Genomic DNA, 16,612 nt, shown 5'->3' on the forward strand with positions numbered 1-16,612 from the left:
CATTCTTTAAGGACCGTTGCAAAATGAGCATAAGAATCAGTGAGCATCAGTTTTTCACAGAAACTGAAGTGTAGAAGACATTGGAGGGGGGGAAGTAGGTCACCGAAAGATTTCACGTTATTTTGAGGTATAGCTTTGAGTGAACTCTTTCCTATTGTAGCTTGCAGGCTTTTAGTTTGCTTAGCTATTGTATATAGTAGGGAGCTTCCTGCAGGACATGCATGGGTTTGAATGCAGGCAGCATTGTACAAACACTTGACCAAAGCCTGAAACAAAAATACCCGTTGCTTTTACAAGATCAGCTCTAAGGACACCTAAAATTGTTTTTTGTATTGTTTTTAACCACGGAAGCTCCTTTCTCCCCTTGTTTTGGTTTAGGCAGGCTAGTGCTGGCAGTTCCACTAAGATATTGTGAACTGGGTCAAGTTCAATTCTTTACTCTTGTACAGAGTCCAATTCTGTACTAACTCCACATTTGCATGTACTCCTTAGCTAAGTTCCCAGCATGAGATGGACTCTTTGGTTTCATGAGTTTTTTTTCTAATGGCAGCTTTCAAAACAATGGCATTGGGGTTTTATCCATTCAAGTTACTGTGTTGATTCTCTGTTACTCTTGCCATGTACGATAATTTACACCAGCATAAAGTGAGTATAAATCATAAACAAGATAATGGTAGTATTTTACACTCTTTCTGCATTCAGTTTGCACTGATGCAGAGCACTATACAAGGTACAGGGAGACAAAGGATCAGTCTGTTTCATATGGGACAGTGGCTCTCAACTTTTTTAGATTTGAGGCACCTCTCGAAAAATGCCAGCTCTTAATTTTCACTTCAGAAAAATAATGGAGCAATTCTGTTGCTGCAGAGAACTCAGACTACAACAGGTCAGAAGTGTTTTGACAGTATGAATTCCTTTTTGAAATCTGTGACTTTTTTATCTCCTGAATTGTATTTGCCCTCTTAACAGTGCTAACATTGCACAGCAGCACATAACCTGCATGAAAGGTTCTCAAGGCACCTCAGAGTGCTTGAGCACCCTTGTTGAGCATCACTGATATAGGGTTTGTTTTGTGTGAGTGAGTCAAGGACTGAATGCACAGACTTCATTTGAAAGGGAAGCTAATGCTACCAGTCTTCATGTTGACTGTGCATTTGTTAAGTATTTGGGCCTGCCTCTGATCTTTGTGCAAAAGAAAAGAATGTATTGGGAAATCAGATCAATAAGACTATTCATACAAAGCTCATAATGCTAACAGTTTGGATACCATTAAGCTGCTGTTTCCATGTCCTTGTCATTTGAAACTACTGAATACACTTTTCCAAACTTAAATTACACAAGCCAATTGAAAAAAAAAAAAGGATTTCAATCATTACAAGGAAGAATTGATGATGTAGTTGATTTCGGAGCTCTTTTTCTTGAGCTAGGGACAGACGTTTGGGGAGGCTAGGGGGAAGATGGATCACATTAAAAATGGCCACCTGATCCAACTTCAGTTCACCCAGGTGCTGTCCTTGCACTTGGATCCCTAGTTAGGTCAATCTAAGTGTAAATTGTACAGAAGTTTAGGAAGTTGAGATTTGTCTACAAATGGCCAGCCCCATCTCATTTAACTCTACCTTGGAGGTAGTCTCACTTAGACCCAGTCCAGCAAAACTGATCTACCTGAACTTCTGGACAGTTCTCATTGTAGCCACAGGGCTGGGGAAGCCCAGCCACTGGCCCCAGCTCCAGTCCCAGGGCTGTGCTTTTCCTAGTCCCCAGCACCATGCTATTTTTAGCCTTCTGGCCCCTTACCCCACCTTTTGTGGCCAGGTTGATGTTCAGGTAATCTGCTTTTCAGGTGCAAACAGGTGTGCAGAATAATTAGTTCATAGCCATTTCAGTCACCTAAAGTTAGAGGGTAAGGCTGATATTAAATGCATTGTTAATTATCATCATGTAATGCATAAACAGTATGATGATTCCTATTCTCTCTTCTTTTTCAGATTTCTCAGGGGACACCATTTCACTTATTCTCACCTCCTACTGTGGCAAAAATGGACTATTTTCCTCACCGAAAACCAGCAACATAATGCCCATCTGATACATGCCTCAAACAAATCTTATTTAAAGTCTGTTGAAAGTAAGTCAGATGAACAACTTGTTTAAAGACCGTTTTAATCACTGTATAGCTATTTATGGCTGAAGAGTAAGCAGCCTTAACAAGAGAACTAATTTTAGCTGTCTGGCTTTAGCAGCTGCTGTTTGTTCTTAAAAGTATTGGAAGAAATAACTAGCTGTAAAGGAAAGATTGAAGTTAAGTTGCTCACTGGCTAACTGGTGCCAATGCATGTCACACGCTGGGTTTTTTTTGTGCCTTATTTATCTCATTAGAAGTTCACTGCAATAGACTGTAAATCAGCAAATCAGTTGTTGTGAGCGAGCAACATGAACTAAAAGATTATCTGCATTGTAAATGAAGCTTTAAATTTCGGTTGCTATGACAATTAATGTTAGAATTGACAATGTAGAAGCAGGGATCATAATACCATTTGTTGTTTCCAGTATTGTGGGTTGAATGACTTTCTCTGCTTTTCGTTTTGATAGCTGAAACAGCCTTCAGTTTCTTGTGATGTAAGGCTAAATCTAAGTATGCATCTCTTCAAGTTACATTTTTAAAAATGCAGTAGCACTTTAACAATTCAATGATGATGCATACCTATATCTAGAAGCTTCTTCCTACCAAGTGCAGAGTTCAGAAGTGAAATGCACGTGTGTTTTGAGAATCCTGTAACATGCACAATGAAAGAAAGAAAGCATTAGGGATCGCTAAGGTCATTGTTGTGATCAGAATCATGTCCTCATCTGGACAGGAGAGGATAATGATTGGAATAATACATTTTAATATTCTGAAGCAATTTGTTTCCTGTAGTACCCAGGAAAGCTTCTAAATCACACGGGTTTGGGAAAATGAAGGGAAAAGGTACGTTATGAACATTGTGCTTATAATTTGTTCCACCAAAAATCCCTTCTAACATGAATTGCAACTTCCGATTTATTTAATATGTTACTTGAACAGTTCAATAGCAAGGACAGATGTGTTGCCTTGAGTTAAGATTTGGAATTCAAAGTATTCTACTTGTAGCACAATGCAGTGCTGCGCACTTGTGAAATCACAATATTGGAATAAAGCCTCAGGGTGCACAAAAGCTATCCCAAACACATGCCCATCTGGCCTCTTTTGAAAACCTCCAGTGAGATTCCACAACTTCCCTAGTCAATGAGTTGCACTGTCCTACTGTTCCTACACCTCCAGAAACTAATGGCCCCCCTCTACCTTTCTGACTGTTAGCATACAGACTGAGCTCCTGCCAAACTTTAGTTTCACGTATCTACTCTGTTTCAGGGGTTCTCCATGCAGTGTCTTACAGTAAATTGATATGATCTCTTCTGCTTCTCCTGTCTACCAGGTCTGGCTGCAGGTTCTTTAATGACATTCACCTCAATTAAAGTCTAATACAATCCTTTGGAAAATTCCAATTGCTTTTCATTTAGCTTTGGATAAGGCCCCAACTTGTACCTCTTGCTTTCGCACAGAGCAGGGTATTCCAGGTCAGATCTAAAAATGTTGGCAGAAAATCATCTAAATGCTCAGCTTGCAAAGCCTCTTCCTTCTCTTTATTAATCTTTTGACCCTCTTTTTTTCTCTACCTATTTCCATTTGTCTTCTATCTTCATTTTTTTCCTTGAGCTCCTATTCATGTGAGAATTGCAGAGTTTCATGCAAAGGTTTGATTATGTATAACTGTAGTATGAATAATATCCTATCTGTTAGCCTGGTGGTTGATTTGGTGCTTGCAAGTATTTTAGCAACACCTTGCGAGAATTCAGGTTTTGCCTGTTTGTCAGGGTATTCAACTCCTCAAAAGATTTCTGAAAATGTTTTTTCAGCAGCAAGTGAAAAGTTTAGGTGAGTTTACATCCTTCATTCTCTAGCTCCTTAACACCACTTCATCTCTTAAATCCCCCTACTACTCCACAGTTTTGTACCTTAGTCATTAAGTGACTCTAATGTGCCTTTTTTCAGACAAGTTTCCTGCCCCCCAAAAATTCAGCAGTCTTTTTATCTCTCTTACTAGTTTTATCAAAGAGCTCAAGCACGTTAGAAAATAACAGGTGATTAAGAATGAACAGTGGTTCAAAAAGCCAAAGAGCAGTCTTATTTTAATAAATGCTCCCAAATTGCTCTCTTAAAATAGATAACTCTTTCTTAGATGAAAATAATTGGGCTGAATTTTTGTGCTCGTCTTTTCTCTTTCCCTAGGTAATAATGCTGTTTTGGACAGTTTATAGTTCTCAGATGCCTTGTATGTTGTCTGAGGTTTCTTCAACCTGTCTCTCTTTCCCTTCTTTGGTTCAGGATATCACATCCTGTTCTAATTGAAAGGGTTTCTAACCATTTAGGACTTCTTATCATGCTTAGAAACATTAATCCAGATCAAATTACGGTGAGGTTCCTTCTCATTAAATCCTATTCTTATTCAGAACTGAAGTGAAACTGAGTTTAGTTTAGATCACTTGAGAATTTTAATTCACTTATAAGTTATGCTTGTTTGTCTGGAGCAAAATAGACTCCATATAAGAGTAAAACTTTAGTAGCTATACTGAGCTACTAAGCTACTACCCATCTTGATATGAGCCAACATTGACATGCAAACAAATAAGATTTTGTATATGTCCATGTGAAATTTCTATGCTAATTATTTGCTTGTGCAATTTTTAGATGGCCTGCTGAAAAACCTAGCCACAAAATTTGGGGTAATTTGTTTTTACAGTTGTTCAGAAATAAGGACAGCAATATGAATTTACAGAAATCCTATGATTTACAAATACCAACACCATTGATCCATTTTGGTTCTCTTAGTTTTTGATATAGGTTAGGGACAGAAATTACACACAAACTGGTATAAGTGATTGGAAACCAGTTCAAATCTGTAACAACAGAAATTCAATTCACATAAATTGCTTTCAAAATGGCCAAAACTGATTTAAGATAAACCTGGATGGATGCAGTTTCAGACTTCACTGATTTAGGTTAAATTGGTTTATTGAACTTTTGTTCCAGATGCAAGTTAACTCAGTCCCGCAGCATCCCAGGATGCTTTGCACCTCCCTTTCAGACTCACCCTCATAAGGCTGCCTTGGCCCAAGCTGTCTGTTCCAGCTGAGCAGGGAGGGCAGGTCCAGTGCTCCCTTCCCCCCCATCCTCCCCAACTTCTTGCCTGGGCCACTGCAGGCATGTGGCCTTATTTCTGGAATCAGAAGTGAATGTCTGTTCACTTGCTTACTTGTTCAGTCTGCGCAGCTCAGACTAACCTGCAAAGATTGAATTGATTCAGCCTCAGGCTTTTTGACTATCTGTACTTATCCGTAATGCTCAACCCCCTCCTTTCTATACTTCTCTGCATGTTCCTATGTATATGTAGAGATTTTGGACCAAAGATACTTGTAGAATAGTCTTTCCATTACTTTTGCTGCATTTTTACATTGGAAAGTTGAACTGCATCTTCTTCTACAGTTGGCTTCTCTCATGCTAGAAACTGAGAAGACTTCCAGTCATGCACTTCCTAGTGTCATAATTTGGGTGGGTGGGAGAGTGGGGGACGGGGGGTAGGGGACAGTGGGTGTGATAGGGGCAACTGCTCTGGGCTCCTACTTGGAGGCAGAGGAGATAGGGGTGGGGGCAGGGGGCACCAAAGCAGCTGCTGTTGGGAGCTGCACATTCACATTCATAGATTGTAAGGCCAGAAGGGACCTTGGAAGATCATTGGGTCCAGTCCCCTGCACCAAGCAGGAAAGACAACTGGGGTCAGGTGACCCCAGCAAGGTGACTGTCTAGTCTACTCTTGAAGATTTCCAGGGTAAGTGATTGTACCACCTCTGGAGGGAGCTTATTAAACAGTCTGGGCATCCTGACTGAAGTTTTTCCTAATGTTGATCCTGAATTGGTCTTCCTGGAGTATTGTGGCCATTGCTCCTAGTTTTCCCCTTGAGTTACCTGGTGAACAGTTGCTCACCAAGCCCTTGATGTGCTCCCCTCGTGTAGTGATAAGCTGCTACCAGGTCCCCTCTCAGCCTTCTTTTCTTCAGACTGAAGAGTCCCAGATCCCTCAGCCCATCCTCGTACGGCTTGCCGTGTAAGACTCTGATCATAGGGGTGGCTCTTCTTTGGATTCTGTCAAGCTTGTCCATGTCCTTGTTCAAGTGTGGTGCCCAGAACTGGAAGCAATACTCCAGCTGTGGTATTTTGCTACTTCTGCTTGGCTCCTGGTCTCTGGCCATGTCCCTAAACTGCTGGCTTCCTGATTTTGTTTTTTTTTATTTAGATTCCTTTCATTGCTACTTTTTTATTCATAAAAAATCACATTTATGAGAGAGATACCACACCTCCTAGGCTTTCACAGAAGGGATGGTTAAAAACTTTTTAAGCAAAACATTTCCTCATAAGTAAGCTAAAGAAATAAGGTGTAGATGAAACTATTGTAAGCTGAAAGCTCACAGTCTTTGGATAATTTTGCTCAAAAGGTAGTCACCACCAGTGTGTTGACATTTAAGTGGAAGGAGGTATCAAGTGAGGTTCCCAGGTGGTCTGTCCTGTGTCTAGTGTTGTCCAATATCTGTATTAATGACTTGAAGAATGGAATTGAGTGCAAGTGTCATCAAGATGGTGGGGTATCAGACAGCTTGGAGGATAGAGTTAAGATTCAAAATGACTGATAAATTGGAGAAACGGTGTACAATTAAATTAGATGAAATTCTGCAAAGGTCAGCGCAAAGTACAGCGCTTGGAATGAAACAGTCAAATACAGAAATGCAAACTGGCTAGGCAGGGGCTCACAACTTGAATATGAGTCAATAGTGTAATATTGTTTCACAAAAAGCACACTGGGATGTACTAACAGGAGGGTCACATGCAAGTCACAGGAAGTGATTATAGCACTCTGTAGCACTAGTGAAGCCTAGCTTGGAGCTCTGTGTCCAGTTTTAGATACGGTACACTTAAGAAAGATGTGGACAAATTGGAAAGAGTTCAGAGGAGAGCAACAACAATTATTAGGATTGAGTAGAACTGGGATTATTTAGTCTGAAGAAGAAAAGATTGGGGAGGGAGAGTGATTAGTCTTTAAATAAAATAGGGTTGATTTAAAGAGGATAGTGATCAATTTTTCCCTATATCCGCAGGGGACAGATGAGAAGTAAAGACCTTACCTGGCAACAGGAGAGATTTAGGTTAGATACAAGAACGAGGTTTCAAACTAAGTACTGGAACAGAGTGTTGAGGGAGGTTAGGATTTCCAGTGCAGGTTAGATAAACATATGCCTTGTATGTCCCTTCCAGTTCAATTTTTTTGTGGTACCATTTTTCTGACAAAAACTGGTATTTTGTCAAAATCTAAACTTTCTATGGAACTTTTTTCTTTTGGAAAAATCATAATGCAGATGTACGTTTTGAGTTGACATTAATCTTTCTCTCTCTGAGACATGAGGGTGCAGTCATGGAACTTGTCATCCTGGGCTCGGTAAGCTCTATTTGTCCCCTCATGAGCCCTAGTTGCCCACGGGATTAAAACTCCCGTAACACATGGAGTTTCTTTGACTCGGCTGATGCATCCAGGTAATTCCCCAAATGAATGACAAAGTGAAGTTAAATATTTGGGTGTTTTTAATCAAACTTTTTTTGAACTCTTCATTCTGCAGACAGTTTAACTATATTGGTTTATTGTTCCTTCTGAAATCACAAAAAAAAGTCAAAATATCAGAACTTTTTGTGGGATGAAACTTCTGTTTTCCCATTAACTCTATTCATAACTAGAGCCCAGGAGGACTGTAGTTCAACATCCTGTTGTGGAAATTTTTCTGAGCAAACTCAAACCCAAAACTACCCAAAGTTTTAGGCAAGGTTCCACGGCTCTGGATGCCTTGCCTCCGAGTTGGGTAAACCAGTTTTCACTGTCAGCTCAGATGTTTAGGTTTGAAAAGGCACTATAGTGAATTGCAGGATTTTAGTCTTCTACAGGTCCTCCCCTAGATTTCCATCCTTAGACTTTAAATGCTATTGCCACAGCCCATGAGGCATATATGGTCTCAAATGCGTGCCAGCTGATACCAAAATATTTTCACTTCTCAAGCCAATTACACCTTTAGGCACCAGTGCTGATTCCTCACTTACAAGGGGAAAAGAGTTTTACTCTTTTCTTAAAATCTGCAAGATTTCCTTTACCATTGTAGGTGCCACTGATCTTGTCTTCTGCTGTGAAGCACCCAAAAAAATGGGAATATGGGATCATATGAAAATAGGGCTGGAAGGGACCTCAGGAAGTCATCTAGTTTGGTTTCCTGCTCAAGCCAGGAACAGCCCTAACTAAATCATCCCACTCAATGTCTGTCTAAATTTGGCATGAAAATTTCCAGAAATGGAGATACCACAGTATCTCCAAGTAGCCTGTTCCAATATTTGGCCGCCCTCATAGTCAGAAAGTTCTTATTGCCACCCTAAAATTCTTCTGCTGCAGTTTAAGGCCATTGCTTCTAGTCCTTTCCCTTACAGCCACAGAGAAAAGGCTATCTCTATCCTCTTTATAATCTCTCTTCTTGTATTTGAAGACTGTAATAAAATCACTCCTCAGTCTTCCCAGTCCACTAATAATTTTGTCACTCTCAGCTGGACTCTTTTTAGTCCGACCATATTGTTCTTGAAATATGGAGCCTCAAACCAGACATAGTAATCCAAGTGAGGCCTCATCAGTGCTGAACGAAGTAGCAGAATTTACTTTCCTTGATTTGCAAGAGAGACCCCTAGCAATATGACCCAGAACATTGTTGGCTTTTCTTTTGCAACAAGGACATACCATAAATGGTTTCTCTTCAGCTTTGACACCTTGGAAACAATCCTAAAGATAAAAAGCATCAGTCTTAGAACGCTGATCTAAGGAAAACCGTTACTTTGGCACTGAAGGACTTGGTTCCAATCTGACCCCTAAATCCCTTTTGCTGGTGCTGAAATGGTCTCTGGTGTATCATGTCAGAGTGGTCCTTATTCTCTAATACTGTTTTTTCCAGCATACTAGCCCTGGCACCTATTCCACTTACAGGCTACAGTCAAAAAGCCCGAGGCTGTATCGAACAGATAAGCAAGTGAATAGACGTTCAGTTTTGATTGCAGAAATGAAGCCACATGCCTGCAGTGGTCCAGGCCAGAAGCCAGGGGTGCACTAGAGCATGCCTCCCTGCTTGGCTGGACCAGACAGCTTGGGCCAAGGCTAGGCCACCCCACCCTGCAAAGGGAGGTTTGTGGGGGAAGTGCAAACTGTCATGGGATTCTGGGGGATTGTGTGTTAACTCAGATCTGAAGTTCAGCAGAGTGTGTTCTGCACTATGGATCCCACGGAAGGAAGCAGAACCTCAGCTCAGAGCAAGGATTTGAACCCAGACTGCTTAAATCCCAGGCTAGTGCTCTGTGCCCCGGAGCAGTTGAAGGCTGTCTGGCAAAAGGACTTGGTAACTAGTTTTCTTAATTTACAGACAGAAATGAAAGGGATCTACTGTGGTGCTTGTGTTTAAATGGAAATCATCAAACTTTATTGCAGTTAAGCAGCAACTGAGCTCTCTGCAGTCTTTCCTGGTGCTGATTACTGCAACGCTGGTTTTCCTTAGGTGTCTTACATAGTTTCTGTTACCAAAGATTTATTTATGACAATAAAGACCTGAGAATAGCTTTCGTAATTGCACCAGCCTTCATCTTTGTCATGGCCCCCACCATGAGCCTGGGAGTTTGTGGGGTGTCATATGGTTTTTCTTTTTATTTTACTGATATGGCATCTGTAGTTGTGTGGTAAAGCCCAGTGTTTTGCTGTATCCATTTATGTTCCTTTTCTCACTGTATAGATTATGTTATGCTGTCCTTGTATATCTATGATTTTTGGATATGGTTTGGTCAAGGAAAGGGACTAGGTGGAACTGTTAAATCTGTCTTGTTGTTGTGGTACTAAGGTAAGGACAACTACCACTTCCAATTGCAGACAGAAGGGGCCACTGGTGGGATGGGCACCCAAGTTATAGTCTGCTTGTAATGGGGAAAGTCAACTGCAGCTAAGGCATCTGAGAGAAATGGCACTTCAGCCATAGGAATGCCCGGCGTCTTGGGGTGAGAGATTTCTGGGAGGTTCTTGTGACTCGACAGTAATTAGAATAGTGCAGATGAGAGGGAAGGCTGCCTGGGAAGTATTTTAGAATCCGGTGTTTTGGATTTTCTCAGGCTTTGGAGGGGTCCACGTCCCCAGCAGTCACGGGTGGTAGAATCAACAGGAAGGCTGATTGACAGGACTTTCAGGAGGGCTAGGATGTAGCTGGGTGAGAGGGTAAGAAACTTTGTTTAGCTTTGTGTTCTCTCTTCAAACTTATGGTCACTTTTGCTTGTATAATTCTTTTTTCTTGCATAATAAATCTGTTTGTTTTATCTTCTTATTGATTCTCTGTGGAAAGAGTAATCCCTGGACAAGTGATGTTCCAGACTAGTCATTCTATAGAAATGGGGACTTCAAATTTCTTCTACTGTCCTAAGGGAGCAGATTCCTTTGCTGCCTGTGCCTTGCAGAATAAGGGCAGTGGAGCTGGAGTTTGTGGGGATAAGACGTTCTCAGGACAAACCTTGGTTGTTTCCTTGGGAGAAGCAGTGTGTCAGCTGGGAGACACTCGGGGGGCACCCCACTGATGGGTTTATGACAATCTGTTTTATTCAGTTTTAGATTTTTTCATTCCTACAAAACAAGAATCCAGCTATAGCATTTTTGTGCGTTTCCTTTACATAAGCATAAATGAAATCAGGGTTAGGAAGGGATGTTTTGTGAAGTCAAAATAGTAATGAAGGATTCTTTGTTCTTTGTGTGTATTTGCTTTTGTAACTGATTAATTGGCTAAATCTGTGTAGCTGGGTTTTTCCCTTCTGTTACTGGGGAGAGGCCATGTGAAAAGACTGTGGGACTAGGTACCTTTTAAGGTGAGTACTTTTTAGGACTATAAGGGGTGAAGAGACTCAGCTGGGGGCCAGCTGCAGACCCACTCCTGAAGACCGCATCCTGCTAATGGGGACCTCCTGAGTGGGCAGGATCAAGTGATCAGAAAAGGGGAAGGGCCAAAGGACATAAAAGCAGGCTCCCAGCTGCCAGTGGAGAGGAGAGGCCTGGAAGGGTGGTCAGCATGGACTGGCTATGGGGAAGGACAGGTCAGAGGCAGTTAGGGCCAGAAAGGTCAGATTCCCAAGAAACTGTCAGAGATTAAAAGTACTATTTTTGCAATGGGGAAAACAATATATGTTAATTAAAATATGCCAGTTTTGAGTTTCAGGGAGTTGGAAAGCATCCGTCTAAAACTGGTGGTTCCAAAGTTTAAAATAGCTGTTTTCATCTGTCGATCTGCATTGGCTAATGTATGATTCCATCTAATATTTTCTGCTCGATGCGAACCATTAATGCAAGCAAAACATGGAAGACTGGAAGCTTTTCTGCCATAGTAAAACTTTGTAGTGATTTGACATGTTATCACCTTGCAAGAGAGATGAGATGATGTAACAAGACCACTTGTCTTTAGCATTCAGTTCTATCCACAAGTCCAACAAGAATAAAAATTTCTCATTTGCTGAAGTCGGTACATGTTTATGTGATCCCAGTGCTTAGAATGAAAGGTGGTAAGCCAGGCAGCACTGTATTGGAAGGCTAAGTATCTGGGAGTATTTCTTTATAACAATTTTTGAGTTTCATCAGTTAGTTGCATATATTTTTTCCTAGTTTTCATGTGGTGCTGATTTGCTCAGTTTGGTTTTGGGAAAACCAAAATTGAATACTTGACTTAATGGCACAAGCAGGCTGCCTGCTTCACAGCCAGCCTAAACAAAATATCAAACCTTCTGTGCCCTTCTGCTTTACCATATTCTAAGGCCAGGAACAAACATTATACTTAGACTGGTTTCTGATCAGTTATACCAGTAAATATCTGTAACAGAACAGAAGTTCAGCACACCTAGACTAGGTTAAAAATGGTGGAACCCGGTCTAATTTTTCTCCCCTTCCTCCCTTCAACCAAATGGAAATGTGTGTTCTGTTCATTACCAATTTAACTACACCACTTAGAGAAAATCATGCAACTTAGATCAGTTCTGCCTTGGGCTTTTTGTATGTCTGTACCCGAGAAAAAGACTTTGCTTTGCCTGCTCCTTGACAAGTGAGAGACTTGAACTTTCTCAGACTATTGAGAGAAACAGCTTCTACAGGTAGCAGAGCATGCCCCATCTCCAGCTTCAAAAAGGATCGTGTCCAAGGATGGCCAGCCTGCAGTACCAATGCCACAAGTGAGACCGGCAGCTTGTGTGTGTGGTATAGGGATCAGGGAGCACAGCTGTTGGTAGGGAAGAGAGCATATTGGGCAAAGAAAGAGGTTAGAGTGGCACTCGGGGGGATGGGGGGGCATGGAGTTTAATTTATTGCACATTTGCCAAAAAAGTTGAACCCCACTATCTTAGGGGTCAGCAGAATGCCTATTCTTGCTTCAACTACAACCATAGCATTTAAGAAATGATGCTCTCTCAGGTAACCAGGAACATGGAAAAACCTCTGAACACTCAAGTCTGGCTGGTACAGGTGAACCAAAGAAGACATAGTATAGATCAGTGGTCAGCAACCTTTTCAAGCCACAGGTTGGAACAGTCCAGTTTGGGTCCAGTGCGGGCTGGATGGCTGTCGTGGTGCATCAGTGCAGGGGGCTTTCCTTATGTCCGTGCTGAGGCCAGGGAGGTGGGAGCTGTACCTGTGCCACTGTCACTTCTCCCAGCCCCACAACTTCTCAGCTGGGGTGTGAGTACAGCTTCTAGCTAGTGGGGAGAAGTACATGGAAATGGCAGCAGTTAGGATGCAGCTTCCAGCTTTCTGGTCCTGGTACAGGTCCCCAGTGGCCAGAATCTGTGCCCTTGCCATGGCTGAGGAGGCAGAAGGTGGGGGAGGCTAGGAAGTGTGGGGCGGGGGGGGGGGGGTGGGGGGGAGGGAGGAAGAAATATTGGCAGCAAGGCTATATCTGGAAATTGCCCAGCCCCAGCATGGGCATGGATGTGGACACAGACAAAACCCTCTGGCACTGTGAGCTGAAAATCCAGTGGTTCCCAGGCTAGATCTGCCTCATGGACCATATGTTACCAACCCCTTGTATAATGCCGTAGCTTGAATCGCACCTGGAAGCAAATAGAATATGGCATTGTAGTCTGAAGAAAGCGTTTTACAGTCTGCTCTGGCCATTGCTGCAAAACTGTTAGGAAGCTTAGTTAAGCACTTGCTAGATTTTGGGTAAAGAACCTTTAGATTGAACTGTGATAACACAGTTACAAAGATGTAGATAAGTCACAAATTCTATAACGGAGATGGATACAATCACTTTACCAGATGAAAATGAAAAAACTCCAGTAAAAATCTAGAAACAGTCAGGGATCCAAAATTATTTAAAAATTCTGGACCGCTTTGCATAAAGGGTTGAAGTAGTTGATCCTTTTTAGTAATAACAAGAGCTACTTCTTTACTCTACTGTCTAAGACCCCGATTCATCAATTAAACATGCACTTAACTTTGATTTCAGCAGGATTTCACAGTGCGCTTACAATTAAACAAGTATAAGTGTTTGTCAGTATGGATTCTCCATCCTTTTTGGCTGCAGTATGAATAGCTGTACATGAAACTATTATAGTTTGTAAAGTATATCATCCTGTAAGTTAAAGAATTGATTCCATCATGTTTCCCATGCATCCTGTTTCTAGAATTCTGCATTTGTTCTACAGTACAATGATCATTGTATTAACCCAGTGTTGCTACTTGATTTTAAAATATATGGTGATAAACTTTATGCCAGCCCACCACAGAGCAGAGCTGAGTAGCTGGGAAGCCAGCTCAGTCAGCTTGCCTCTTTTCACTTCTCTTTAGAAGGTGTACATTTTTCCTTCCACTACCTCAAAAAAGTAGCAATCGAGCTAACAAGGGATATAACAAGATAGCTACTCCAGCAAATAGTGTTGACTTTAGTTTCACATGTTCCCTTCGAATGATAGGTAACCGTATGAAGAAAATACCATTACCATTATGACAGCTGTCGACGTTTTTACTTGTATACATTACCACTCTGGCCGTATTCCAGTTAATTGAAAGCGATGGCATCTTTGCAGTGTCTTGATGTACTGGTAGTTTCATGTGTTTTATCAGACATCTAATCCATCCAAAATCTTAGTTAATGAATTTTTACAGCAAATGTTCATTAGTGCTGCAGCAGAGGCCTAATAATAACATTATTAACTTAAATTGTTGTACGGGGAATTTTCAGATGACTTTTATGAAAAATCTGTTGGCCACGTATAATGTAGCTTTTAGGCACTTTTGTATACATATTTATTGAAACATTGCATTATTGGTCCTCTGTAGCTGGTCATGAAGATAAATGTTTGAAAGCACTTGACAGTCTTTTTAAGTATAGCAATGCCAGCACCTAAAGGACAAAAGAGTTTCTTCCCCCCTCCCCCCCCGCCAAAAGACGGTGTTTGAGTAGCTTCTCCAGTGTTTTCCTCTTGTAGTCATTTATATGCCTGCAAAATGGTACTGAAGCTTTGCAGCATTTCATACTCACTTTACACAAATGTAAATAACTGTACAGGAAACCCTCGCTATTTGCAGGTTCGGCGCGGTTTCAAATATTCACAAGTGCCAAACCTGCATCTTAAATGCACTTAAAGGAGCACCTCAGGAGCTCTGTGCTTGCCGCTGCCACTGTGCTCCTCCTGCCATGCTCCCGCCATTGCCAGGGCAGCTGTGCCCCCACCCCAAGAGCCAGAGGCACCGCGCTCATGAACGCAGTGCCTTATTTGCAGATTGTGCCATTTGCGGGGATTACGTTCTTGTATACCCTGTGAATGGTGAGGGTATCCTGTAAATTGCCTACAGGCCTAAACCTCTGGTGCTTTTCAGTGTCCAGACCAGCATGCATGTGTGTGGGGCAGTGGGGAGGGGATTGACACTGGGAGATCCTGGTGTCAAACCCCTTCCCCCCGCACCTGGGGGGGGGGGGGGCGGGAAAGCAGGGTGGCAGACATGGTAGCAGCATGCACTGCCCAAAACTGGAGCCTGGCTGGCCGGAGCCACACTCTACCTGCCAGCCAGGCTCCCTGCTCCAGGATCATCACGACTGTAGCCCCAAGAGGCCCCCATAAGGCTTCCAGCAGTGCTGTACTATTCTATTGCCAAATAAGAGTAACCACTGAAAAGTGCCCCCTATAACTTACATTTCATATTTGTTAGTATTAGAACATAGCGCATTGACCATAGCACTGGATGAGACCGCTGGCTTACTCCAGTCTCCTCTCTTGCATGATTTTTTTGTTCCTATGCTGAGACATCATATGAGACCTTTGAGGCTTCACTTAGTAAGATCCATCTTTTTTTCTTTTCTTTTTAATTTCCAGCCCATGTTTGTTTAATTGTTTCCTGTTCGGTCTTTATTTTGCTAGGCTCAACTAGTCAAGATCCCTCAGTCTTGAGGCAGGCTTTGCATTTTCTGATCATTAGAGTAAACTTTCTCTGAAAATATTTAAATTTGAAATCCTCTTTCTCAAATATGAGTGACCAAAATAGTGTATATTATTCCTGATGAGATTTTACCAATGTTTGAAGCAATTACATCTATATGTCTATAAAGGCTTTCTACTTCTAAAGGTCTACTTATTCCAATTTTAACCCTGCAAAGCAGAAACCAGTTCGAAATTTTAGTGGGGAGGGGGTCGTGAAATTTGTTCTTATGTTTAACTACTGAATTTGTTTGATATGGTTGATAGGAAGATAGGTCCATAACTCATCCCATCCATGACAGCACTGAAATATGCATTTAACTTTAATACATGCCGAGCATGTGTTTTCTGTAGGGTTTTTGTGTGTGTGTGTGTGTGTGGGGGGGGGTTGACCCCTGGATATCCAGGGGTGAAAAAAACCCATGGAAAAAATGTGATGCAGCACATGCTTGGACAGTGTGCCCTTGCAGTGCGGAGAACACTAGATCTTGCAGTATGTAGCATGGCAGACGTGTTTGCAAAGCTACATACTGCACAACTGCGCCTGTCTGGATGTGCCCGTAATGGGCAAAATAAAATGGAAGTTAATTCAAGTAAGTGAAGGGTCAGGAGCAGGTGCTCCATGTTAGGAAGTAACCAGTTTTCCCTTAAGTAAATTACTATATTTATTGATTATAAGAATGTGTTCTTAATTTCTGTAAATGCATTAGAGATTTGCTCATTCCTTTCAATTATTGTTGATGCAACATTTTCTGGTACTCAGGCAGCTGCTACATCCTTAATAATTCATCATCTTGTACCTGGGCATACAGATGTTTTGAGCAATTAGTGACCTTCAGAGATACATATCATTATAACCAAGTGAATTAAAAGCTAAGTAATATATTAACTCCTACTTCCATTACTGCTGATGGTTTTCAGCTCATATCTGAAGCAGAACTAACATCACGAATCTGACTGCTTAATTGTGATTTAATAACTTCACTT

General features: G+C 41.6%; 1 protein-coding gene across 2 annotated transcripts in view; it reads left to right on the forward strand.

The window, feature by feature from the left end:
* OTUD7A (OTU deubiquitinase 7A) overlaps positions 1-16,612 on the forward strand; it is a 305,631-nt gene that overhangs the window by 127,659 nt on the left and 161,360 nt on the right. The window contains exon 2 of one of the 2 annotated variants that reach the window (XM_090028797.1): positions 1,989-2,125. The exons of the other annotated variant lie outside the window; for it this stretch is intronic. The gene's annotated coding sequence lies outside the window, so the exon portion shown is untranslated. The remainder of the gene's footprint in view (positions 1-1,988; positions 2,126-16,612) is intronic. 2 annotated transcript variants of the gene reach the window in all.

The sequence above is a fragment of the Crocodylus siamensis genome, chromosome 15 (assembly GCF_052110815.1).
Source record: "Crocodylus siamensis isolate JL-2025a chromosome 15, ASM5211081v1, whole genome shotgun sequence".
Taxonomy (NCBI): Eukaryota; Metazoa; Chordata; order Crocodylia; family Crocodylidae; genus Crocodylus; species Crocodylus siamensis.